The following is a 27,759-nucleotide window of genomic DNA, read 5'->3' as shown; positions in this document are numbered from 1 at the left end:
TGAAGTGTTATGATTCACAGCTGTGGAGGCTCTCAGAGAAATGACCTGCCCCTTCATCTAGGCATAGTCCTTAACAATTATTCTGGACAATGTTCTCCTGGTTCTGCTCACTTCACTCAGTATCAGTTTGCATCTTTCCAGGCTTTTCTGAAGTCATCCTGTTCTTCATTATAGATACATAACCATATCCCATTAAATTAAGATATCACATCTTATTTAGCCATTCTTGAATTGATGGGCTTCCATTCAATTTGCTATTAATTACCTCCACAAAAAGAGCTGCCACAAACATTTTTTACATGTGGGTCCTTTTAGCTCTTTTATGATCCCATTGGGATAAAGACCCAGTAGTGACATTGCTGTATCAAAGGGAATGCCCAGTTTTATAGTCTTTGGGCTATTTCAAAATTGCTTTCCAGAATAGCTGGATCAGTTCACAAGTGCACCAGCAATGCAATAGTGTCCCAGTTTTCCTCCATCCCCTCAAACATTTATGATTATCTTTTCCTGTCATCTTAATGAATCTGACAATTATGACATGATACCTCAAAGTTGTTTTAATTTTCATTTCTCTAATCAATAGTGCTTTAGAGTATTTTTCATAATATTAAAGATGGCTTAATTTCATAATCTGAAAATTGTTCATATCCTTTGAATATTTCTCAATTGGGGAATGGCTTGGATTCTGAAAACTTTGAGCCAGTTGTCTATATATTTTAGAAATTAGGCTTTTATTGGAAATATTGGCTGTAAAAATGGTTTCCTAGCTTTCTAATTCCCTTCTTTTCTTGGTTGTATTGGTTTTGTTTATACAAAAACTTTTAAATTAAAATAATCAGATTTATCCCATTTTACTGATCAAAATGTTCTCCATTTCTTGCTTAGTCATAAATTCCTCCTTTCTCCAAAAATCTGACAGTTATACTATCCCTTGCTTTCCTAATTTTCTGATAACATCACGCTTCATGTCTAAATTTCCATCCTTATTTTGGCATAAGGTTGAAGTGTTGGTCTATACTCTACTTCTGCCATACTATTTTCCTCTTTTCCAAAGATTTTCTGTCAAATAATGAGTTCTTATTCTAGTAACTGGAGTATATCAGTTTATCAAATAGTAGAATATAATAGTCATTAACTACTGTGTCTTGTATACCCAAAGTATTCCACTGATCCTTCACTGTATTTCTTAGCGAATACTAATTGGTTTACATGTCTGCCACTTTATAATATAGTTTTAGGTCTGGAATATGTAGGCCAACTTTCTTTATACTTTTTTTTAAATTTCCCTTGATATTCTTGACCTTTTTTTCTTCCAGATGAATTTTCTCATTATTTTTCTAGCTTCTTAAAATAATTTTGACAGTTCAATTGATATGGCACTAAATAAATAGATTAATTTAGGTACAATTGTGAATTTTATTATCTAAGCTTGGCCTACCAATGATTAATTAATTGATATTTGATTGAATGGCTGGTTGATATTTTTCCAATTTTTAAATCTGACTTAATTTTGGTAAAAAGTATATTGTAAATGCATTCATGTAATTCATGAACTTGTCTCAACAGGTAGACTTCTAAATATTTTATATTGTCTACAGTTATATTAAATGGGATTTCTCTTTCTATCTTTTGCTGCCAGACTTTGTTGGTAATAAATACAAATTCTGATGATTTATGTAGATTTATTTTGTACTTTGCAACTTTGCTAAAATTGTTAATTCTTTCTGGTAGAGCACTAAATTTTAAGATAAATAGGAGAAATTCAAGTTCTGACACATATTGGCAATATTGTAAGGCAAATTCCAGTTTCTCTGGACTTCATTGTTTTTATAATTTGGATCATCATATCTATAGAATCAATCACTCCACTATTAAATGAGATATTTGTAAAAGGCATACATACATGGATATATCTCATTATATGTATATATATATATATATATATATATATATGCCATGAAGCCATCTATCTATCTATCTACTCATTAACACATACACATATATATGTATGTGTGCATTATATATGTATATGAGATTTTCAAGAGATAAATAATACATATAAATTCCCATTGTACTGATAATGAAATATAGAATATATTTATTCTATTTTATATATATATATATATCAACATAAAATAATAACAAGATTTTCATTCAGGAGATATTTGTGAGAATTTTATAAATTCTTAATAAATGTTAATGTGCAACCAACCATGGAAAAAGACCTTGGAACAATAAGTGCTTTCTGAACTGAATTCCATGTGTGTATATGTGTGTGTGTGTGTGTGTGTGTGTGTGTATGATTGTTCATATATAAATACACAAATGCATACACACATATATCAACATGTATATAATCTCCATTTTTCTATAGATTATGGCATTATCAGGGATGTTTATAAGAACAATCATTACATATTAAAGAAAACCCAAATTCAGTTAATAAGCTGTTATATTAAGTTCAATATATTTTGTCATAGAAATAACTTTTGAAAATGTTAAATACAGTTATTTTCTTTATTAGCAGTAGGACTTAGCCTTAGTACACAGACCATTGTCTGTGTGAGCTCCATTCTTTGAGGACTCATGTAGAATATTGGACTTGAAACTATTTTCTTTTTATTTCATATTTCATTAAATGTATTCCAATGGGACTATGTTCTAGCCATGAAGTTTTATAATACTAGACATGTGTTTATTTTTCACTTGATCTTAGTAAGAAGCACCAATGATTAATTCTCACAAAACCAAGGGGTCTTTCAGGTACTCAAGAAATATCTGATGAACACTTGATTGAATTGTTTTCCCTTCTCAGATTAACATAACACTGTCATAGAATATTTATTAGATTAAGGCAGTTAGGTGATTCAGTGGAAAGAAAGAAAGAAAGAAAGAAAGAAAGAAAGAAAGAAAGAAAGAATGAAAGAAAGAAAGAAAGAAAGAAAGAAAAGGAGGGAGGGAAGGAGGAAGGAAGGAAGGAAAGAAGGAAGGAAGGAAGGAAGGAAGGAAGGAAGGACGGAAGGAAGGGCAACAATAGCAACAATGCATATAGGAGTTGAGATGTCGACAGAATTTTGCATGCATAAAAGACATGACTTGATTAAGATATGATTCTACTTTAGGAAAAATGAAAAAATGTAGAAACAAAAAAATGTAGGAAGAATCAAATCACTTATGTACTGTGGGTGGTTAATATTTTTTATTGATCAGAGGAGAGTACATTTTAGGAAGTAATTACAAATTAGAATGGAGGAATATTAGAAATTAGATTAGAGAATTTGAGTTGATAGCATCTATCCTTTGAAACTAATCATTCGCTTATTATTAAAGCAACATTTTGATTATCACCTCAACTTCCAGCCAGTATGGTGGAGAGGAGGCACAACTTAAGCTCTGTGTTTTCTCTCAGAATAATTTATTTCATGACAAGCCTTAGAATTAGTGCTTGAGTGGAAAAAAAAAACACAAATAATTATCAAAAGAAGATATCCTCGAAATTTGCCAGAAAAGTTCTGTTTTTGCTTGTGGATGGGGATGGATAGATTGGGCACAAAATGAAGGCAGGCAGCTACAGCACAGCAGACACAGTGGCAAGCAACTCACAGCTGAGCAGACCGGAAGGGTTTGGGGTGTGATCTCAGCTGTTTCTATGGAGAGAGCTTTGACACACTGTTGGCTACTTTGCCCTGGCAGCAAATAAGCAGTAAATAAGTAAATAAGCAGAGAAGCTAAAAACATAGGGGGTGAAGACTATAACCACAAAACGCTAGGGTCTCTCAGGACCTGGCCACACCGAACCACAGAGTTTCAGCACGTTTCCAAAGTCTTAGAGCACAAACACAGCACAGCCATTGCTGCCCTGCTAGTGCCTTGCTGCTGCCCCTTGCAGTTTTTAGAGGAAGCTAGGTAATACCATCGAGCTCTCCCCAACCCTCCAAAAAATGCAGGCCATTTTTTTTTTGACTCTGACAAAATGAGCAAAAAATTAAAGTGCACTCTAACTATTGATAGCTTCTATATGGATAGAGAGCAGACTTTAAACCCTGACAAGACTAAAAACAGACTGTCTCCAGATGAATCACCAAAGGGAGATATGATCTGGTCCTCAACACATAAGACATTCATAGAAGAAATTAAAAAGGCTCTCACAAGAGAAAATGGGAAAAGAAAAGGGAAGCTTGGCAAAAGAGTCTGGATAAGTCATCCCACTCATTTAAAGATAGAGTGGATAAAGAAATCAAATTCTTGAAAAACAGAATTAATGAGTTGGAAAAAGAAAATAGCTCTCTAAAAAATAAAATGGGAAAAATCGGAAAAAATTCCATAGAACAAAACAACTCATTTAAAAAATCAATTGGCCAATTAGAAAAATATATAAAGCAAGTGAGTGAAGAAAATACTTCATTGAAAATCAGAATCGAACAAATGGAATTGAATGACTCGAGGACTCACCAAGAATCAGTCAAGCAAAACTAAAAAAATGAAACAATGGAAAAAAATGTCAAATACCTTCTTGGGAAAATAACAGACCTGGAAAATAGATCTAGGAGAAACAATCTGAGAATTATTGGACTCCCTGAAAAACATGAAGAAAAAAAAAGAGCTTGGACACTATTTTCCAGGAAATTATCAAAGAGAACTGCCCAGAAATCATAGAAACAGAGGGTAAAATAGAAATTGAAAGAATTAATTAATCACCTACAGAAAGGAAACCTAAAATCAAAATACCAAGAAATATAGTGGCCAAAGTCCAGAATTGCCATACAAAGGAAAAAATACTGCAAGCTGATAGAAAAAATCAATTCAAATATAGAGGAGCCAAAATAAGGATTACTCAGGATCTAGTAATGTCCACATTAAAGTATCAAGAGGCCTAAAATATGATAATTTGAAAGTCTAAGGAACTTGGTATGTAGCCAAAAATAATTTACCCAGCCAAAATGAGCATCTTTTTCCAGGGAAGAAGATGAACATTCAATGAAATAAGTGAATTTCATCTATTTTTGATGAAAAAACCAAAACTAAACAAAAAGTTTGATCTACAAATAGAGAACTCAATAGAAACCTAAAAAGATAAAAAGAAATCTTGGGAAGTATATTTCTGCTATAAAGATATATAACATGTATTCTCTGTTCTAGAAACTAGAGATAGAAAGGAAATTGTACCCGGAAAAGGGTAAAGTGGGGGTACTATGTCTCACAAAGAGGGAAAGTAAACCTATTATATCTGAGAGAAAGAATAAAGGGGGATGAACATAGTGTTTATCTTATACCATCATAATTAGCTTAAAGAGAAAAAATATTAGACATATTCGATTTATGGTGAAACTTCTCCTCATTGAAAAGTGGGAGGGGGAAAAGTGAAAAGGGAAGGAGTAAGCTAAATGGAAGGGAATTGTGAGGAGAAAAGGTAAGATAGGGGGAGGATCTCTAAGGTGGGGGGAGAGAGGATACTGAAAAGGGAGGGTTGTGAAAAGCAAGTGGTGCTAACTTCCGGCCAAGATGGCGGCGAGGAGGCACAGAGCTGTGTAAGCTCCACATTTTCTCTCAGAATCCATCTCATTACAAGCCTCTGAATTAATGCCTGACTGAAAAAAAAACCCCACAAAAAGTTACTAAGAGAAGACATCCTTGAGATTCTCCAGGAAAGGTCTGTTTTTGCTCGAGGACGGGATGGTTTTACATCAGGCACAGGCTGAGGGCAGACAGCAGCAGCAAGAGCTTGGCAGGAAGCTCACAGCCGAGCAAACCCGAGGGGGCTGGGGTGTGATCTCAGCCACCTCTGTGGGGAGAGCTTTGCTACAGGCTTGGATACTTTGCCCTGGCAGCAAGTCAGTAGCCCACCAGAGAAGCTAAAAACACCGGGGGTGAAGAATAAAACCCCAAACAGCTGGAGTTCCTTGAGACCTGGCCACCCCTCCCCCATGTCCAGCCGCCTCGAGTCTTGAGCACAGGCACAGCTCAGTCCTTAATGCCTGCTGCTGCCCCTGCCGTCTGTAGGAAGCCAAAAGGACCCACCCCTTCCCCCAAAAAGCAGATTCCATTTGGGTTTTTTTCCTTTTTTTTCTTTGCTGTTTGTCCGATTCTTCTTGACAAATGAAAAAGTTGAAAAGGACCTTAACGATTGACAGCTTTTATACGGACAGAAAAGACTCTAAACCCTGGGGAGACTAAAACAGATTATCTCAGGTGAATCCCAAAGGAGATCATCTGTTCCCCAACAGATAATCTCATAGAAGAAATTAAAAAGAATTCAGAAGAGGCTGAAGAAAAAATGGGAAAAGGAGGGAGGATAAGAGAGTCTGGAGAAGTCATTTCCCATTTAAAGACAGAGTGGATAAAGCAAATCCTTGAAAAATGGATTAGTGAACTGAAACAGAAAAAATCCCCTAAAGAATAAAATTTTGAAATGGAAAACATCCCAAGAACAAATTGGACAATTAGAAAAGATATAAAAAAAAGTGAAGAAAACATTTCATTGAAAATAGAATAGAACAAATGGAATTGAATACCTGAGGAGACAAGAAAATTCCAAGAAAACCAAAAAACAATGGAAAAAATGTGAAATACCTTCTGGGGAAAACAACAGACCTGGAAAACAGGTCTAGGAGAGACAATCGGTTTTGGACCCCAGAAAAATACAATGAAAAAAGAGCCTGGACACTATTTTCCAAATTATCAAAGAGAACTGCCCAAAGGTCAAGAAACAGAGGGTAAAAAGACAGTGAAAGGCGATCACCCACGAAAGGGATCCAAAATCAAAACACCAAAAATATATGGAAATAGAACCCCAAACAAAGGAAAAAAATACCAAGCGGCTAGAAAACCCGATTCAAAATAGAAAACAATAAAAAGATCACCCAAGATCTAGCAGCATCCACATTAAAAGATCGAAGGGTCTGAATATGATATTCCAAAAGGTGGAACCAGTATGCAACCAAAAAATAAACCCAGCCAGAATGAGCATCTTTTCAGGAAGAAGATGGTCACAAAAATAAGTAATTTCACCTATTTTGGTGAAAAACCAGAACTTAACAAGAAGTTTGTCTGCAAAATAGAACTCAAAAAAATTTAAAAAAGGTAAAAGAAATCTTGGGAACTATATTTTGCTGTAAAGATTTAAAAAAACACGTATACCTTGTTCTAGAAATTGAGGTGGAAAGGACATTGGATCAGAAAAAGGGAAAGTGGGGGTACATATCTCACAAAGAGGCAAAAAACCTATTATATCGAGAGAAAGAATGGAGGGGATGAATAATTGGATTTTGAAAGTTGACTTTTGAAAAAAATTTTGGAAATATTCAATGGAAAACTTCTCCCATTTTATTGAAAAGGAGAAGGAAAAAGGAAAAGGGAAGGAATAATAACAGAAGGGAATACGGAAACTGGAGGGAAAGGAGTAAGATTGGGAGGAACTCTAAGGTGGGGGAGGGATACTAAAAGGAGGGTGTGAGAAGTAAGTGTGCTACATGTTTAATAATTTGGTAAGGGGGTAAGGGAAAAGAAGGGAGAAAAACATAAATAGGAGTTACAAGTGGCAAGTAATACAGAATTGGTAATTTTATCCAAAAATATGAATGGGGTAAACCCCCCATAAAGAGGAAGCAATTAGCAGAATGGATTAAAGTTGAATCCTAAATATATTGTTTAAGGAAACACACCTGAAGCGGGAATTGGGAAAATAAAGGTAAAGGATGGGAAAAATCTACTATCTTCAGGTGAAGTCAAAAAACCGGGTACCATCCTGATCTCAGATCAAAAAAAAAATTGATCTTTAAAAGAATGAAGGGCCCCTCTATCTCTAAAGGGTAGCATAAATAATAAGCAATATCAATTTAAAACATAATTGAAAGTGGGTAGCATTAAATTTTAAAGAAATTAAGAGCGAAGAAGAAATGATGGAAAACTATAACGTGGGAGATCTCAACCGCACTCTCAGTTAGATAAAAAACCAAAATAAAAAAAAGAAGTCAAAGGGAAAAGAATACTGAAAAAGTTAGAATAATAGACCCGGGAAAAAAAATGGGCAGAAAAACTTTCTTTTCACGTTATGGAACCTTACAAAAATAACCAATATTAGGATATAAAAACCCAAACTAAATGCAAGGAGAAATAAAATGCATCTTTTCAGACCGATAGAATAAAAATTACACTCAACAAAAGCAGGGGAAAGTAGAAAAAAAATTGAAACAAATAATTCATAAAAGAAGTTGGGTGAAACCCAAATCTAACATAATTAAAAATTCACCCAAGAAAAAACAATAAGGAGACATCATCCAAAAATGTGTGGGATGCAGCCAAAGGGTAATAAGGGAAATTTCATTCTAGAGGCCACTTGCATAAAATAAGAAAGGAAGGTCAAGAAGGGTTTGCAACTAAAAATGGGAAAAAGGACAAATTAAAACCCTTTAGGCCAAAATCAAAATTTAAAATAAAAAGAGATCAATAAAAATTGAAAGTAAAAAGTAGTTAATTAATAAAACAAGAGTTGGTTCTATGAAAAAAACAAAATAAAAAAAACCCTTAGTAAATCTGATTAAAAAAAAAGGAAAATCAAATTGTTAGTCTTAAAAACGAAAGGAGAACTCGCCACTAATGAAGAGGGAAATTACAATAATTAGGAATTACTTTCCCAACTTTATAAAAATTTGACAACAAATGAAATGGAAGAATACCTTCAAAAAATATAGCTTGCCCAGATTAACAGAGGAAGAAAAAATCCTAAACATTCCATCTTTGAAGAAAAGAACAAGAATTAACCACCCCTAAGAAAATCCCCAGGACCAGATGGATTTAAATGTAATTCACCAAACATTTAAAGAACAATTCCCCAATGTTTAAAACTATTTGAAAACAAAGTTTAAGGAGTCCACCAAACTCCTTTTAGCCGAATAGTACTGATACCTAAACCAGGTAGGCTGAAAACAGAAAAGAAAATTAAGAAATTTCTAATGAATACGATGTAAAACTTTAAATAAAATATTAAAAAAGATTAAGAAAATCATTCCTAGGAAAAAATATGACCAAGTAGGTTTATACCAGGAATGCAATGTTGGTTCAATATTAGAATTGACTATTCAGTAACCAAAAAAAAAACATATGAATTTTCAAAAGATGAGAAAAGCATTTTAAAATCCAGCATCCTTCCAATAAAAAACACTTGACAGTATGGGAAAAATGGTTTTTTCTTAAAATAGTCAGGGGAGCATATATTTAAAACCATGAAGATCAATGCAATGGGGAAAAACTGGAATTTTCCGTAAATCTGGAGGGAAGGTTGCCCACTGTCACCATTATTATTCAAAATGTATTGAAACATTAGCCTCGGCAATAAGAGTCGAGAAAGGAAAAGGAATCAGAATAGGCAGTGAGGAAACCAAACTTACTTTTTCAGATGATAGATGGTATAATTAGAGAACCAAATTCCAAAAAAAAGTTTAGAAAGTTGCATATTATAAAATAATTTTAAACCTCACATTTTTATACATCAAACAAAATTAACAGCAAGAGATACAAAGAGAAAAATTCAGAATAATTGTCAACAGCATAAAATATTTGGAAATTTCCAAAGGAAAGTCAGGAGTTATATGAGCAAAATTACAAAAAAACTTTCCACACAAATAAAGTCAACCTAAACAATTGTTTTAAGTGCTCCTGGATAATCGAGCAAATATAATAAAGATGACAATATCCTAAACTAATATATTTATTTGTGTATACCAATCAGACTTCCAAGAAAATATTTTAATGATCTAGAAAAATAACAACAAAATTCATATGGAGTAATAAAAGATCAAAAATCTCAAAAAATTAATGAAAAAAAAAATCAAATGAAGGTGGCCCTGTTACCGATCTAAAAACATATTATAAAAAGTCACCAAAACCATTTGGTATTGGTAAGAAATAGATTAGTTGATCAGTGGAACAGGTTAGGTTCAAAGAAGAATATAATATAGCAATTTAGTTTGACAAACCCAAAGATCCTAACTTTTGGGATAAGAATTCATTATTTGACAAAACTGCTGGATAACTGGAAATTAGATAGAAATTAGGCATGGACCCACCTTAACACCGTATACCAAGATAAGATCAAAATGGGTCCATGATATAGAAAAAAAACAAGATTATAAACAAATTGAGGAATATAGGATAGTTTATTCTCAGACTTGTGGAGGAGGGAAGAAATTTGGATAAAGAGAACAGAGAACATTATTGATCACAAAATACAAAATTTTATTAAAAGCTTTTAAAACAAAATAATGTAAACAAGATGAAGGGAAAACAAACGGGGAAAACATCTTCAAAATTAAAGGTTCGATAAAGGCCCATTTCTAAAATATATAGAGCGCTCAATGTATAAGAAACCATTCTCCAATTGATTGGTCAAAGGAAAGAACAAAATTTTCAGATGATATTGAAATCATTACCACTCATATAAAGAGGTTCCAAATCAATTAATCAAAAATGCAAATTAAACAACGTGAGATACCACACCTTGTCAGATTGGCTAAATGACAGGAAAAAATAATTTGAGTGTTGAGGGGATGCAGGAAAATACACTGATACATTGTTGGTGGAGGAATGATCCAACCATCCTGGAAGAATCTGGAATTATGCCCGTTATCAAACGTCATACCCTTTGATCCAAAGTGTTTCTACTGGGTTTTAAAGGAGATACTAAAAGAAGGAAAGGGACCAGTATTGCCAAATGTTTTGTCACCCTGTTTGTAGTGGCTAGAAGTGAAACTGAGTGGATGCCCATCAATTGAGAATGGTTGGGTAAATTTGGTATATGAATGTTTTGGAATATTATTGTTCTATAAGAAATGACCAGCAGGATGAATACAGAGAGGCTTTGAGGACATTACATGAACTGATGCTAAGAGAAATGAGCAGAACCAGGAGAGCATTATATACTTCAACAATAATACTGTATGAGGATGTATTCTGATGGAAGTGGATTTCTTTGAAAAAGAACAGATCCAATTCAGTTCCAATTGATCAATGATGGACAGAAGTAGCTACACCCAGAGAAGAAACACGGGGAAATGAGTGTAAACTGTTTGCATTTTTTGTTTTTCTTCCCAGGTTATTTTTACCTACCGAATCCAGTTCTTTCTGTGCAACAAGAAAACTGTTCGGTTCTGCACACATGTACTGTATCTAGTATATCCTATAACATCTAACATGTATAAGACTGCTTGCCATCTAGGAGAGGGAGTGAAGGGAGGGAAGGGAAAAGTTGGAACAGAAGTGAGTGCAAGGGATAATGTTGTAAAAAATTACCTAGGCATATGTTCTGTCAATAAAAAGCTATAATAATAAAAAAAGAATTCTCACCTCATAAAAAAGCAACGTGTTATATCTATCAAGTGACATATATTAAATGCTTATTATATGACTGGTTTTATGCTAAGCATTATGAAAAAAAATGAAAAAAGGGGAAAAAAATCTTAGCATCATAGTGTTCAATTACCACATAAAGAAAAAGTAAATTATTGAAAATTCTATAAAAACCAACAGTTTAAAAATTATCAATTTGTCTTTTATGAAGTAAGATGGACTGAAACATAAAAGTCTGAGACTTCCTCCCAGTTTTTTTTTCCCATTTAATGAGTTCAATCTTGGATAACTTATTTGTACTTTTTTGTTCTTGGCTTACTTGTATTTGAATAGAGGAGCTGGATTTGATTTTGTCTATGTTCATTCTAGCTTTGAAATTACAAGTTTATATAAGTAATACCATATAAATCTGTCAGAATCACATCATCTTATAGTAAAGGATATGTTAGAGATCATAATATTAACAATTATCATTTATAATTATTGTAAAAAATTTTACAAAATTTTTTATCTAAGTTAATTCATTTGATCTTCACAAGAACAGTATAAAGTTGGAGTTACTATCCACATTTTACTGATGAAGAATACAAAATTGAGAGAAATAATTACTTGCTATTCATAATGCATTGAGGATACATATTAGGCATAATTCAAATTGATGTTTTTTTTTTCCTGATTACAACTTTAGTCTCTCTATTTACACTGCCATAATCAGTCTCAATATGTTTTAACTATATTGTCCAACATGTGGTAGAAAAAGAACCTATTTTATAATATACATGAGAAATATCCATCCATCTTTTTACATCAAAAAGTAATATTTTATCTCCAAAGTCAAGGCACTTCATTTTTGTATAACTCCAATACAAAGTTTTATTTTTTTCTTATATCAATCCTATGTTTTAATATATATTCACTCAATACCTTATTGTTGACCAGCTAGAATAAGTAAAAAGAATCCGAAAAGGAATTCCCTAGTTGGAGTATTTTCCATGACTATGAAGTCTAAACCACACCCATAGAAAATAAAAATTTTACTACAATATAATTGATAAAAAGTCATTCATTACCTGAAGCTCTGCACTGAGTAGAAATGATTGCATAATATGTCTTTCAAGACAGTTTTCAAAACCTTAAAATATTTATCATAGTCATCTTAAGTACTATTATTCAAGATAAACATTATAAATTCTTTCATTAAAGATTTGTTTGGCATAATCTCCAGTTTTTTCACCACCATTGGTCATTCTACATTAGAGACTAATCAGCTAGCTCATCAGTGTCCTTTTAAAATATGCTGCCCACAGTTAAATTGAAATTTTCAGATGTTGTCTGAAGAGATGAATGAATAGTGGAACCATTTCAATGGTTTTATAAAATTCTTAAACTTTTTATAGTAACGTTTTGCCTCATGACTTCCAATACCCTTTTTTTTTTTTTCTGATTGGAGTGTTAAGAGTTATAGTTCTAATACTTCTTAATTATATTGAGATTATACAACACCTGAGGCCTGGATCAATTTTATTCCTGTCTTAGATTTTAATGATTCTTATTGAATTAAATAGAACTCACACTGCTTGAGAATTAAATCCCATTTAATTCCTCACAAGAATCATCACTGAATCCCTTCACAGTAAAAGCTAATTATTTCCTGAGAGTCATGAACTCATTGTGAATAGATCTATTTTCTATGCAAATTTGGGACATTCTAGATCTGAAGTGAATCACTCATTTTAAAAGATTATTTAAATTCTAATTTTAACATTTCAAAAGAAGCAAAACATATGAGAAATGTTAGTAAGTAGATATTTCTCATTAAGAAAAACATATTACTGACATTAATATTAAACATTATTCCATTAAAAATAGAAATAACCAGTATTTAAAAAAAACCCTTAATCTCAGTACTATATAAAAATTATTTAGAAAATTGATGAAGGAGTTCTACCAAATTTCTATATGACACAAATATGGTACTGGTACTAAATGAGGAAGAGTAAAACCAACAAAGAAAATTATAGAGAAATTTCTCTAATGAATATTGATGCAAAAAATTAATGAAATGTTAGTTAGGAGATTGTAGCACAACTGGTTAAATATTAGAAAAATTATCAGCATAATTAACCACATAAGTAACAAAATCCAATAAAAACCAGATGACTATCTCGATAGAGAAAAAGTATTTGATAAAAACATAACACCTGTTTCTATAAAAATATTAGAAAACATATGAATAAGTGAAGCTTTTCTTAAAAGTTTAAACAATATCTTTCTAAACACATCAGTTAGCATTTTCTATAAGAGGTATTTGCTAGAAAACTTCCCGATAAAATCAGAAATCAATAAATGATGCCCAAATTATCAGCATTATTATTCAATATCATACTAGAACTTCTATTACAGCAATAAGAGAAGAAAAAGAAATATATATATATATAATATATATGTAATAATAATAATATATAATAATTATCAATCCCCCCCAAAAAAAAAACAAAAAAAAAAAACCTGCAGTCTGATTTTTGGGCCAGTGTGGTGTTACCAAGCTTCCTCAAATGACAACAGGAAGTAACAGTGAAGCAGTAGTGAGACAGCAATGGCTGTGCTGGGATCAGTATCTGCATTGGGTTCAGAGTCTATGCTGTGGTCAGCATCTGAACTGGTACCAGTGGTTGCATGCTGAGATCTTGCTGAGTCCCTCACAGTGCTAGGTGGGGTGTGGCCAGGTCCGGAGAGACTCTAGTTTTTGGGGATTACAGTCTTTACCCCCCCGAGTTTATACCTGGCTTGCTGCCAGAGAAAAATAGTCTATATGTGGTAAAGTTCTCCCTGCAGATTTTCTGCCTGCTGAGACCATCCCTCAAAACCCTTCTGGACTGCTCAGTGTGAGTTGTTTCCATGCTCTTATTGTCTATTTCCCTGAAGCTGTGCCTGGCCTATTTGTTAACACCCACAAATAAAAACAGACCCTTGCTGGTGAATTTCAAGATTATCTTCTGTTGGTAATGTATTGTGCTCCCAATATTCATGGGTTTTGACAGTCAAGCATTAATTCTGAGGCCTTTCATAAAAAAGTAATGTGACGGTAATGGAGAGCTTAGCTAGACATATGTGTCCTCTCTTCCATCTTGGCTCTGCCCAAATAGAAATAGCTTTAATTTCTTCATCTGAAAATTATCTGTTCATATTCTTTGATTACTTATCAACTGGAGGATGAACTGAAGTCAATTCTCTTTATATTTTAGAAATGAGGCCTTTATCAGAACACTTAAATTTAAAAATAATTTCCCAATTTATTGCTTCTCTTCTGATCTTGTCTGAATAAGTTTTGTTTGTACAAAAGTTTTTAAACTTAATATAATCAAAATTATCTATCTTGTGTTCAATTATAAGTTTTAGGTCTTCTTAGGACACAAATTTTTTGCTTCTCCACAGATTGGGAGCAGTAAACTATCCTATATTCTAATTTGCTTATAACATCACTCATTATGTCTAAATCGTGAACCCATTTAGATCTTATCTTGACATGTGGTGTTAGGTGTGGGTCACTGCCTAGTTTCTGCCATACTAGATTCCAATTTTCACAGCAGTTTTTTGTCAAAAAGTGAGTTCTTATTCCAAAAGCTGGGGTCTTTGAGTTTGTCAAACATTAGATTGCTATAATTAATGACTATTTTGTCCTGTGATCCTAACCTATTCCACTGATTGACTACCTTATTTCTTAGCCAAATGGTTCCAAATGGTTTTGATAACCTCTGTTTTATAATATAGTTCCAGGTCTGGCACAAGTAGACCACCTTCATTAGAATTTTTTCATTAATTCCCTTGAAATTCTTGACTTTTTTTTCTTCTAGATGAACTTTATTATTAATTTTCTTGATATGGAAAATAGTTTTGGGGAGTTTGATTGGCATAGTACTGAATAAGTAGATTAATTTATGTAGTATTGTCATTTTTACTATATACTTTAGGCCTTTCCATTAGCACTTGATATTTTTCCAACTGATTAGATCTGACTTTATTTGTGTGGAAAGTATTTTGCAGTTATGTTTATGTAGTTTATGACTTTCCATTGGGAGATAGATTCCAAAATATTTTTTCCAATCAACAATTATTTTGAATGTAATTTCTTTTTGTATCTCTTGCTCCTGGATTTTGTTAGCAATGTATAAAATGCTGGTCATTTTTGTGGATTTATTTTGTATCCTGCAACTTTGCTAAAGTTATGAATTGTTTCTAGTAGTTTTTTAGTTGATTCTCTAAGGTTCACTAAGTATGCCATCATATAATCTGCAAAAAGTGATAATTTGGTTTCCTCAGAACCTACTCTAAATCCCTTCATCTCCTCTTCTTATTTTATTACCAAAACTAACATTTCTAATACAATATTGAATAGTAATGGTGATAGTGGAAAGCCTTATTTCATTTCTGAAGTTATTGGGAATGGTTTTAGTTTGTCTCTATTACATATAATACTTGCTGATGGTTTTAAATAGATGCTACTGATCATTTTATGAAAAAATCCAAATTATTCTTCATACTTTCTAGTGTTTTTAATAGGAATGGATTTTATCAAATGATTTTTCTACATCTATTGAGGTAATCATATGTGATGATCATATGATCTAATCCAATGATTGAATATTGATATAGTTGACTTACTATTAGACTATTAGAATAATAGTTTTTCTTTATTATTAAATATTAATACTAATATTAATATTAAGTTAATATTAAATAATATTAAATGAAATAATATTTCATTTCATTAATATTCTAAATATTAAACCTGCATTCCTGGTATAAATCCTACTTGGTTATGATGTATTATCCTGGGGATGATTTTTTGTAATCTCTTTGCTAATATTTTATTTAAAAATTTTGCATCAATATTCATGAGGGAAATTGGTCTACAATTTTCTTTCTCTGTTTTTACTCTACCTGATTTAGATATCAGCACCATAACAGTGTTATAAAAGGAATTTGGTAGGACTCCTTTTTTTTCCCAGTTTCTTCAAATAGTTTATTTATACTATTGGAATTAATTGTTCTTGGAAGGTTTGGTAGAATTCACATGTAAATCCAGCTGATCCTGGAGATTTTTTTTCTTAATTAGTTCATTAATGGCTTATTCTATTTCATTTTCTATAATGGGACAATTTAAATAATTTATTTCCTCTTCCGTTAACCTAGGTAATCTATATTTTTGTAGCTATTACTCCATTTCATTTAGATTATCAAATTTATTGCCATATAGTTGGGCAACATAACCCACAATTATTGCTCTAACTCCCTCTTTATTGGTGCAAAGTTCTCCTTTTTCATTTTTGAGACCAACAATTTGATTTTCTTCTTTCCTTTTTCTAGTCAAATTAAATAAAGATATCTATTTTGCCGGGTTTTTCATAAAACCAACACTTAGTTTTATTTATTAATTCAATAGTTTTCTCATTTTTGATTTTATTAATCTCCCCTTTTATTTTCAGAATTTCAAAATTGATATTTTATTGAGGGTTTTAATTTGTTATTTTTTCTAGTTTCTTAAATTGTAAGCCCAATTCATTGATCTTATCATTATTTTATGCAAGTAAGCATCGAGAGATATAAAATTTCCCTTTATAACCACTTGGGCTGCATCACACAAATTTTGGGATGTTATCTCATTATCGTTATTCTCTTGGATGAAGTTGTTCATTGTCTCTATGTTTTGTTGTTTTACCCATTCATTCTTAAGGATGAATTATTTCATTTCCAATGTCTTTTTGGGCTATTCCCCTGGCCCTTTATTGAATATAATTTTTATTGCATCGTGATCTGAAAAAAAATATATTTGTTATTTCTGCCTTTCTGCATTTCTGCATTTGAGGGTTTTGTGCCCTATCACATGGTCAATTTTTTGTATAGGTTCCATGAACTGCTCAGAAAAAAAGTAAACTCCTTTCTGTCTCCATTCAGTTTTCTCCAAAGATCTATTATACCTAACTTTTCTAACATTTTGCTTCCCTCTTTAATTCCTTTCTTATTTATTTTGTGGTTCCCTTTATCTAGTTCTGAGAGAGCAAGGTTGAGATACCCCACTAGTATAGTTTTCCTGTCTGCTTCTTCTTGCATCTGTTTTAACTTCTCCCATAAGAATTTGAATGGTATATCACTTAGTTTTGTTTAGTATTGATATTGCTTCATTATCTATGGGTAAAAATAGCTTCCTTCCTTATCTCTTTTAATTAGATTTATTGTTGCTTTTACTTGATCTAAGATATTTAGGGTTGCTACCCTGCTTTTTCTTTTTTTTTTCTTTTTTTTAACTTCACCTGAAAACTAATAGATTCTGCTCCAGTCCTTTACTTTCACATGTATCACTATGTGTGAAATGTGTTTCTTATAAACAGCATACTGTAGGATTCTGCTTTTTAATCCAATCTTGTATCTGCTTCCATTGTATGGAAGAGTTCATCCCATTCACATTCACCGTTAAAATTACTAATTCTATATTTGTTAATATCTTATTTAACCTAAGTTATGCTTTTCTCTTTACTTTCCCCCTTCTCTCCTCCCCAGCATTTTGCTTTTTATAACCACCTCCTTCAAACCATCCTTCCCCTTTAAAGCCCCTCCTTTTTTATACCTTTCCCCTAATACTTCTGTTTCCCTTCTATTAGTCTTTGCCTTTCTTCTTCCCTTTTACCTCCCACTTTTCTATGAGGTGAGAAAAGTTTTTCTGTGAAACAAAGTATATTGGATATTTCCTCTTTGAGCCAAATCTTATAAGCGTAAGATTCATACAATGCTCATCCCTCTCCCTTCTTTTCCTCAATTATAATAGGTTTTCTTTGCCTCTTTGTGCAATGCAATTTTCCTTATTTTATCTCATTTTTCCTCTTTTTCCAGTATGATGCCCTTTCCACTGCTAGTTTCTTTTTCATATTATCAGAATAAAATCAAATTATACTAACACTCTCTAAGTATACCCATAACAGAAATATAGGTCTCAAGAGTTCTTTCCTTTTTTAATTTTTTTATGTTTCTCGTGAGTTCTGTGTTTGGAGATCAATTTTTTGTTTAGTTCTGGTCTTTTCATTAGAAATAGGTGAAATTCACCTATATCATTGAATGTCCACTTCTTCCCTGAAAGATAATGCTGATTTTAGCAGGATAGCTTATTCTTGGCTGTAATCCAGATTCTTTTGCCTTTTGGAATATCAGATTCCAGTCCTTTTCATCCTTCAAGTTGGAAGCTTCTAGGTCCTGGGTACTCCTAATTGTGGCTCCTTGGTATTTAAATTGTTTCTTTCTGGCTGCTTGCAATATTTTTTCCTTGGTGAGATAGTTCTGAAATTTAGCCATAATATTCCTTGGGGAGTTAATTTTGGGGTCTTCTTCTGGAGGTGATTGGTTAATTCTTTTAATGGCTATTTTGCCTTCTGATTCTGACATATCAGGAAAAGTTTCCTTTATGATTTCCTGTAAGATAATGTATGGTTCTTTTTTTTTTCTCATGCCTTCAGGCAGTCCAATAATCCTTAGTTTGTCTCTCCTAGATCTATTTTCCAAGTCAATTATTTATCCTATGTGGTATTTAATATTTTCTCCTATTTTTTTTTCTTTTTGCTTTTGTTTGACTGATTCTTAAAGTCTTATTGATCCATTCCCTTTCATTTGTTCAATTTTAATTTTTGTGTAGTATTTTCTTCAATTACCTTTTTTAGTTCCTTTTGTATTTGGCCAATTGAATTGTTTTGTCTGTTGCATTTTTTTTTCCATTTCATAAATTTTGTTTTTCAATGAATTGGTATCTTTTTTATATCTATTTTGTAGGGCATTATATGCTTTTTCCATTCCTTATTGCAATTATCTCATTTCCTTTTCCCATTTTTCTTCTCACTCTTTTTTGACATACTTTATGCAATCTTCCAAGAAAGACTTGTGAAATAAGGACTAGCTTATATCCCTTTGGGGGCTTCATAAGGAGTTACTTTGCCTTTAGGAACCTCAGGATTTGAGGTCTGTTCTCTCCATAAAAGCTGTCTGTATTGAGAGTTCATTTTTTGCTTGTTATTCATCTTTTTTATGGTTGATGTCTGTTCTTAACAGAAAGGAGAGGCAGCTGCTTTAGTTTGCCCAGGGGCAATTCTGCTGATTGACTACCTGTGCTAGTTAATTGTGGCTAGGTCTGGCATTTTTCTGGGGCTCAGTGTTTTACTTTTGTAGCAAATTTGCCAAACTACCTGGTTGCTAGCATGACAGAGTAGTCTAAGAGGTTTGCAGAAGATTCCCAGATGAGTGGAAGCTGCAATGCTTTGCCTCCCCACCCCAGCTTCTTGCTTCAGTGTCCCTTTGCTGCAGTCTGAGCTTGGGTGAATGTCTTTCTGCCTATCTGAAACAGACGTATTCTGAAATTTTTCCAAGGAATCTTTTTCAGGAAATGTGTTGTGCTCCAAATATTTGTGGGTTCTTTGACTCCAAAACCAGTTTGGAAGCTTAATCTTCTATTGGTTTGAGAGAAATCAGAGGAGGTCACAGAAAGTCATGTCTGCTCTCTACCACCTTGGCTCTGCCCTCCCCCTCCCCCTGCCTTTGTTTTAATTTTCCCAGGCTCCTTGATAATATGAGCTTACCTACTAAGATGAAGTTGTGAAGAAGTATATAGTATATGTAGGGCTGCCTAAAAATATAGTTATGTAGTATTTTAATCTTTGAAAATTCAAACTTACATTGGGAAATACTGATTTCATTCAAGTCCCTTATTTTATGCATGGGAAAATATTACTGGAAAGGAAGTGATTTGACCAAGATATGATATTTTAAGCATATAAATTTGCCTTGTCTCCTCTTAAAGTGTCCATGTTGAACATCTGTGCACTCTCTATGGTACACCACTACTTGAAATACTTTTTTTTTGAAATATCTCTTTTGGAATTACTTTAAAACCATTTCTAAGAAGTGAAAATAAATTAGCCTCAAATAGGAATAAAACATACCTTTGTATTTTTATTTATTTGTTTTTATTTCAAAATACTGAGTAATTTATTTAAAGAACAAATTCACCACACTTTACTCTGAAGAATTGTTGTCCATTCCATAAAACAGTTCTCAGAGCACAGATATTTGAATTTTGAATCTGAGAACTTCTTATATGGATCCCCTGTAAAGCATTTAAGATTCATGTTGCACTGTAAGTCAACAATACCCAAACATGAAACAACTAGTTGGTATAATGAATAGAGACATAAATATGGAGTTAAGAAGATTTCTGTTAAAATCCAGCCTCAGGCAGCTATGAACCATATAAATCAGTTAATCACTGTCTGTCTCAGTTTTCTCAACTGTAAAAATGTAACAATAATAGCACATAAGATTGAGAAGTGCTGTAAAAATAAAATGAAATAGCATTTGCAGTACACTTTGCAAACTTTAAAGTGTTAACACAAATACTAGTTGATATCATGGGTACACAAACCCTCATTACTGTAGTTCCTTGAAAATCCAGTCTTCCATTTGGATACATATTAGCTCCAAAAATGATATGTAAAACTAAATAATATAACAAAAGATATGATGAGAAATATCTCTCCTCATGCATATATACATGCCTGAGATATACTTCCACAGAGATATCTAAAGTGGGAAACAGAACACATAAAAGTAGTGAAAAAAGTGACATGAACTAGCACAAAAGCTGACACATTTAGATACTTAATAAATGTTTTTTGATTGATATACATGCATATATATGCATAAACACATTTAAGTATTGCTTTTGTTTAGTCATTTTAGTTATGTCCAGCACTTTGAGATTCCATTTGGGATTTTCTTGGCAAAGATGCTCAAGTGAATTGTCCTTTTCTTCTTCAGCTCATTTTACAGATGAGGAAATTGAGGCAAATAGAATCAAGTAATTTGCTTAGTGTCATACAACTAGAAAATGTTTGATGATGGATTTTAATTCCTGAAGATGAGTCTTCCTAATTCCCAGTGCTCTATCCCCTGCCACCTTACTCCCCCTCACATTCATATAGATTAGACAGACAGATAGACATTAATTTTGTTATGCTACATAATTTTATGTATTTTTTATTCTTTTTAGAACTAATATGTTTTCTTGTTGGGATAGTAAAAGAACTCTAATAATGACAGCTTGTGACCTAGTGATACTAGTTAACATTTATGAAGCACTTTAGAATTAGTAAAGCATGTGACAAATACCATCTCATTTTATCCTCACAACAATCCTTAGTGGTAGAAATATGTGTATATGTATGCATGTACCTACATACCTGTAGATATGATCGGTATACCTGTACATACATATGCACATATACATGTGTGTATAGTATATGTGTAATATGTATGCATAAATATATACATATATACACACATATGCACACGCATGTGTACCTCTCCAAGGAACAATCCTGGAGGGGCACATATATGAGCACCTGATCTTGCCAGGATACACATAAATAATTAACATAACATATATAGCCAGCATATACTACTAAGTTGGTATTTCTGCTGGACCTCTTTTCTGCATCTGTTCCTGCTACTTACTCTTCAGCAGTTATCAAATTTTTGGTGAGCCATGATTTTCTACCAATTTGTTTTTTTCTATTGAATTGTATTCTACTGGAAATTTCTATTGAACTTTGCCACAATCTGATCTTCAGCTGTCATGTTGTTTCCGCACAGTCTATTGTTCTATTAAATTACTAATCAGAGACCTTCAGAGATAGAAAGGCCTATTAGGTCTTTTACAACATAGTACCAATGATCTGCCAGCTCTTTCATCACTCTAACCTTTAGTCAACCACATTTATTTAATTTATTGATTAAAGTAGCAAGATGTATTTTGGACTAAATTCCTTTGTTGCTGCTCAGACTCTCTTGGACCGAACTTGTCAAGTTTGTGACACTGAAAAAATCCATTTTATCTTTTATTTCATTTCTGGTGACTAAGTAGAGTCTCCACACAAAATTCTAATGGAACTCAATTAAGAAGTATCCTTTCAAGATCCATTTAGGATATGATTTATAGAAAATCCAGAAATCAGACAGGTAATTTTGAGTTACTAAAGCTGATGATTTCTGTCTTATTACTTTCCACACCAAACATCAATTTTTTTAGATAAGACTGGGTCCCAGACTTGAAGCTACTTAAAGTTCCAGTTACCCTTTCTCAAAAGTAATGTTTTTGCTCAAAATTTAAATAAAAGGAATAGGAATGTATGAAAATTTTAAAGCTGCTTTCTAGAATGCCCAAGTAAATGATCACATATGAAAGCAGTACAAAATAAGAATATTAAATGACTTTCAGTCCCAAGGCTTTGAGGACTAGAATTGCAGGAGTCACTAATGGAAAAGTCTTTAGGCTATTAAAGCTGCTTTTAGCCTTTTCATTAAAAGGAATGTGCTGAATCTTAGTCTGCTGACAGAAAACCTTTAATAAAAATATCTGCATTCTACATCTTTTTGGCCAAGGCTCAGTGCCTTAATAATAATGATTGAGCAATTGTATTTCTACAAGGATCAAAGAAAGTACAGATGTAAATTTTCTGATTTCAAAAAGTAACAAGATTAGAACTATGTGCTCTTTATAAGTGGCAGTTTTCTATCCCATAGAAAAAGGGATATAAAGATGACAGTGTATCAGAAGTAGCTACTATCAATTATAATACAAGAATGCTTTTCATTTCCAAGAGTTCTTTCGTTCATAAAGGAATTCAGTAATTTACTCTGCAGAATGTGGTATTGTCATCCTAGAATCCTTTTATTTTTTTTTCTTTTTGAACATCAAAATCACCTCATGAAAATTTTATTTCTCAAAACTATTGTCTGAATAGTAGAAAAGAGTGATAACAAGGGCAATCTAACGTGTAGCAGAAGTGGGCAGTCATTATTTTCCTGGCTTTTAGAAATATGTTCACAATGTCCTTCTTTGGTAGATTAAAATATCCTCTTATATGCATGGTCAAAGCATATTTGATCCTGGTGGAAATATATTATTTTCTTGGGGGGGGGAACTTCAAAATGTTGAATATTGTTAATAAATGTTAATTTAATCAACCTCATTATTTTAAAGAAAGTATTGATGTGATAAATGTTCAAGGAAAAATTTGTCTTTTTTAAATTCCAAGAGATAAATACTTTTTCTGTATAAATTAAAAATTATAATCATGCATTAGGATTTAAGATTTTAAAATATATATTCCTCAAAAGCTATTGAAAATCTTACAATTCTCAAAGCAGAGATATTCAACACACTGTGGAAAAAACTTGGAATAAATTGCTATGATCTTGAAACCTGAATCCACTATATGGTTAAATATTCTGTGGTTTTTGTTCCCCCAGAGAAAAGAAATAGCAATTCTAACCAAACTTATTCACTGAGAAGACTTAAATACATATATCATTTAAATATTAAATGCTAAACTATTTGCCTAAGCATTTAAATAATGTCCTGGGAATAAAACTTTGTTTATAAGACTATTGCACAAGGCATTGTTAAATTCATTTTGTATAATTTCTAAGATAAAATTGTAATGCTTTATTAGATGTAGCTATACTTTTTTTTCTTTTTTAACCAGAAAAAAAATAGACAGCATCTAACACCATTAGGTAGCATTTGCAGACTAGCTTTGACGAATCTTATCCATTAAAAGTGTAACAGGATTTGTCCTTACATTACTGATATCACCCTACACCGATTCAGGAGTCCAAAAGTGTAAGGAAACAATTATTTTATTTATCTGATAGAAAAGGAGACATACCAAGTTTAGCCAAGGGTCTTGAGTTTTATAGTCCAGGATCTTAATAGAACTATATCACACAGTTTCAAAAGCTAGGTAAAATTATATATTAGGAGTTGAAGAAGTTTTGTACATGAAGTTGGAGGAGATCAGAAGACACGTAGATTTTTGAAACATTATTTTTATCCATCCACCCTGGAACTGTCAACATCTTTGTCCAGTATAGCAAACAAGAAAGTAATAACTCATATGTAAAATAAATCCAAATATTAGTAAATTCAGTCTCTAATTGTTAGTGACTCTAGTGACAACAAATCCAAGCAGATGAAGATTATTATTATGCTGTTCACTATCTCTCATAATTTCTTCTTTTACTAAATTCAGAAAACAAAAAAATTAAATCCAAACTTTCCTGTTTCCCTGGTAAGCTGTTCTTTATTTATTCATATTTTAAAACCCAGTTTCTCTCCATAAAAAAAAAAAAAATGAGTGATTATTCTGTGTGCTTGTCTTTAATTGAGATCAACAATTCTGAGGGGAATTCTTTCACTGTTAAGATTAGTGGAGTATTGTGATGACCGTGCTAGCACCCCAGACATCCCAAAATCAGCCAGAGTCAGGATAAGCAAAAGTCCCTAGTCTTTATTCTTAGTCCTCAGGAGTAGAAGTGAACAGAATGGAAGTGGAATCTCCTCAAAGGCCTTCTTCCTCATCCACCACAAAAAGTGACTCTGGCTAGTCTTACTTCACTCCCTAGTCCCTCCTACAATCCTCTGTATACTCCAATCATTGAGCCAGCACAGGATAGTGGGAAGGACCATTTTCTAAGCATATGCCCATAGAGTATTATCCAATCAGTAGTTAGTCTTAAGTGCTTGAACTGACCTCAGTGCAATAACTTAAGAGTTTCAGCCCTCTACAGGATATAACTGTCTTAAAGTTTGCTTTTCTAGATTAAAAACACAGTAGATTTGTTGAGCTAATCTTATTTGTATTTTATTAGTAATCTTATTTAGTCTTCCCAAAAGTAAGAGAAGGGATTCCATCTGAATTGGAGGCCCTTATAAGGGGGAAAAAGAGGAAAAGATACATAAATGGATAGAGATACAGAGAAATAGACACACAGAGAAAAAGATTTTGAAAGACAGAGAGAAAAAGAGGAGAAATATCAAGAATTGCGAGACATAAAGAGATAGTGACAGAGACAGAGGTAAAAAAAAATACACACAAATGAAGAGGCACAAAATTTTTTTAAAAATGAGAGGAAAAGGGAAAGAGAAAAATCTTTAATCTGACTAGTTCTGGAAATATAGAGAAAAAGGTGGGAGAAGATGAAGGATTTAGTATTTCTGCTCTTGGGAAAAAGAGGAAAATATAAAACACCTATTGGTTACTTACATATCAGTACAATATTTTTGATATTTTGATATTTCTCTCTCTGCTGTCCTCAAGCTGAATGAATCTAATATCTAACTGTTCTAAAATCTACTGCACAACTCTACACTCTATTCAGATATGGCAAAATATTGCCATAGATATTTTTTGGCAAATGATATATGGTTAATCAAATATATTGTGTCTATGGCAATGTGGCTAGTCTAATAATATTGTCTCATAAAGAACTGAAGTTAAATTAGCATGAATTAATAAACTCATTCTCACTCTTAGTAATCTTTTATTCCTTTCTAAGTGTTCACAAACCATCTCTTTAATAATTTTTTTTTTGGAATTTTACCATGCACACCTCATGACTCCCTGTTCTATTTCTCCAACTCGGCTCCAATGGCTTACTTATACTGACAACTCATCCATGCCTACAAATTTTTCCTCTGATTGAGTCCCTCCCCAGTACCTCCATTTAAAGAACTACCCTTATCAGTCACAGTTCCTTTTAATCTGGTTCAGCTTCTGATTTTCCTGACTACTTGTTCATCTTTTCTTTCCTATTGCTTTCAGTTCCTTTTTATGAGGTATTATATCTGATTACAAAGTAATTAGAAAGACAATCCCTTGAGATCAAGAATTGTCTTTTCTATTTGATATATTTGTATTTCTAGGACTTGCACAGTCCCTAGTATACTGTGATAGATTAAAATTTTTTCTCCTTCTTCCTTCTCTCTTTCTCATCTCAAAGATCATCAACCAATAAACTACATCTCTGTTAAATCTTATTTTTATTTTACTTTTCAGGTGTCACTAACAATACTTCAGCAAACATGTTTTCAAATAATTTCATTATCCTGGAAGCTAACTTGAATTTATTAAAGACACATACACACACATATGTGTGTGTGTGTGTGTGTATCCGATATTTCTTAGAGTAATCTGTTTATTTACTTTTATATTTACCTGTGATTTCATCAATAAATCTGTTAGCATTTATGAAAGACCTAATATTTGCCAGGCACTATACTAAATTCTGGGTATACAACAACAACAACAACAACAACAATGACAACAACAAAAGGCAAAAGACATTTCTTGTTCTCGAGGTGTTTACAATCTAATGAAGGAGAGAATTCAAAAACAAAATATAGAGGGATCACTAGGTGGCACAGTGGATTGAGCACTGGCCTTAAAGTCAGGAGAAACTGAGTTCAGATTTGATCTCAGACACTTGACTCTTACTAGCTATGTGATACCGGGCAAGTCAATAAAATCCTGATTGCATTGCAAAATATATATAGAGAGAGATAATTCAAGTAGGACTAAGCTTTTTCCTCTTTTTTATCACTTCATTCAAAAATTATCCATGTGGTTATTTCAATAAATGCAGAAAACACATTTGATCAAGCTCAATAGCAGTTCCTATTAAAAACATTACAGAGTATAGGAACTGGACCTTTCCTTAAAATGATCAGTAGCACCTATTTAAAACCATCAGCAAGCATTATATGTAATGGAGACAAACTAGAACCATTCCCAATAATATCAGGAGTGAAACTAAGTTGCCCACTATGACCATTACTATTCAATATTATAGAAGAAATGTGACCTTTGGCAATAAAAGAAGAAAAAGAGATTAAAGGAATTAGAGTAGGTAATGAGGAAACCAAATTGTCTTTCTTTGCAGATGATATGAAGGAATTCTTAGAAAACCTTAGAGAATCAATTTAAAAACTACTAGAAATAATCCACAACTTTAGCAAAGTTGCAAGGTACAAAATAAATCTAGAAATCATTATGATATTTACATATTACAAATAAAGTCCAGAAGCAAGTGATACAAAGTGAAATTCCATTTAAAATAAGTGTTCATAATATAAAATATCTGCCAAGGCAAAGTCAGGAACTATATGAACACAACTACAAAACACTTTCCACACAATAAAGTCAAATCTTATCTATTAGAAAAATATCAAGTCCTCCTGGGGAGGCCAAGTGGGTATAATAAAAATGACAATGCTACCTAAATTAATCTAAATGTCATAGTAATTAAATACCCCCAAAATTATTTTACCAATCTAGAAAATATAGTAACAAAGTTCATCTGGAAGAAAAACAGGTCAAGAATTTCAAACTTTATGAGCAACACTGCAAAATGCTTTCCACACAAACTGTCAGATCTAATCAATTGGAAAAATATTAAATATTAAATGCTCTTGGATTGGGCAAGCAAATATAATAAAGATGATAATACTACCTAAACTAATCTATTTATTTAGCACTATAC

At 32.4% G+C, this 27,759-nt stretch overlaps 1 pseudogene; it reads left to right on the top strand.

Moving 5' to 3' along the window:
- Positions 1 to 5,673: 5,673 nt before the first annotated feature.
- The window catches only part of LOC111719460, a 139,030-nt pseudogene continuing 116,944 nt past the window's right edge, over positions 5,674 to 27,759 (top strand).

The sequence above is a fragment of the Sarcophilus harrisii genome, chromosome 1, assembly GCF_902635505.1.
Source record: "Sarcophilus harrisii chromosome 1, mSarHar1.11, whole genome shotgun sequence".
Lineage (NCBI taxonomy): Eukaryota > Metazoa > Chordata > Mammalia > Dasyuromorphia > Dasyuridae > Sarcophilus > Sarcophilus harrisii.
The sequence above is the reverse complement of the archived record's forward strand: the minus strand, read 5'-3'. Positions and strand labels throughout refer to the sequence as shown.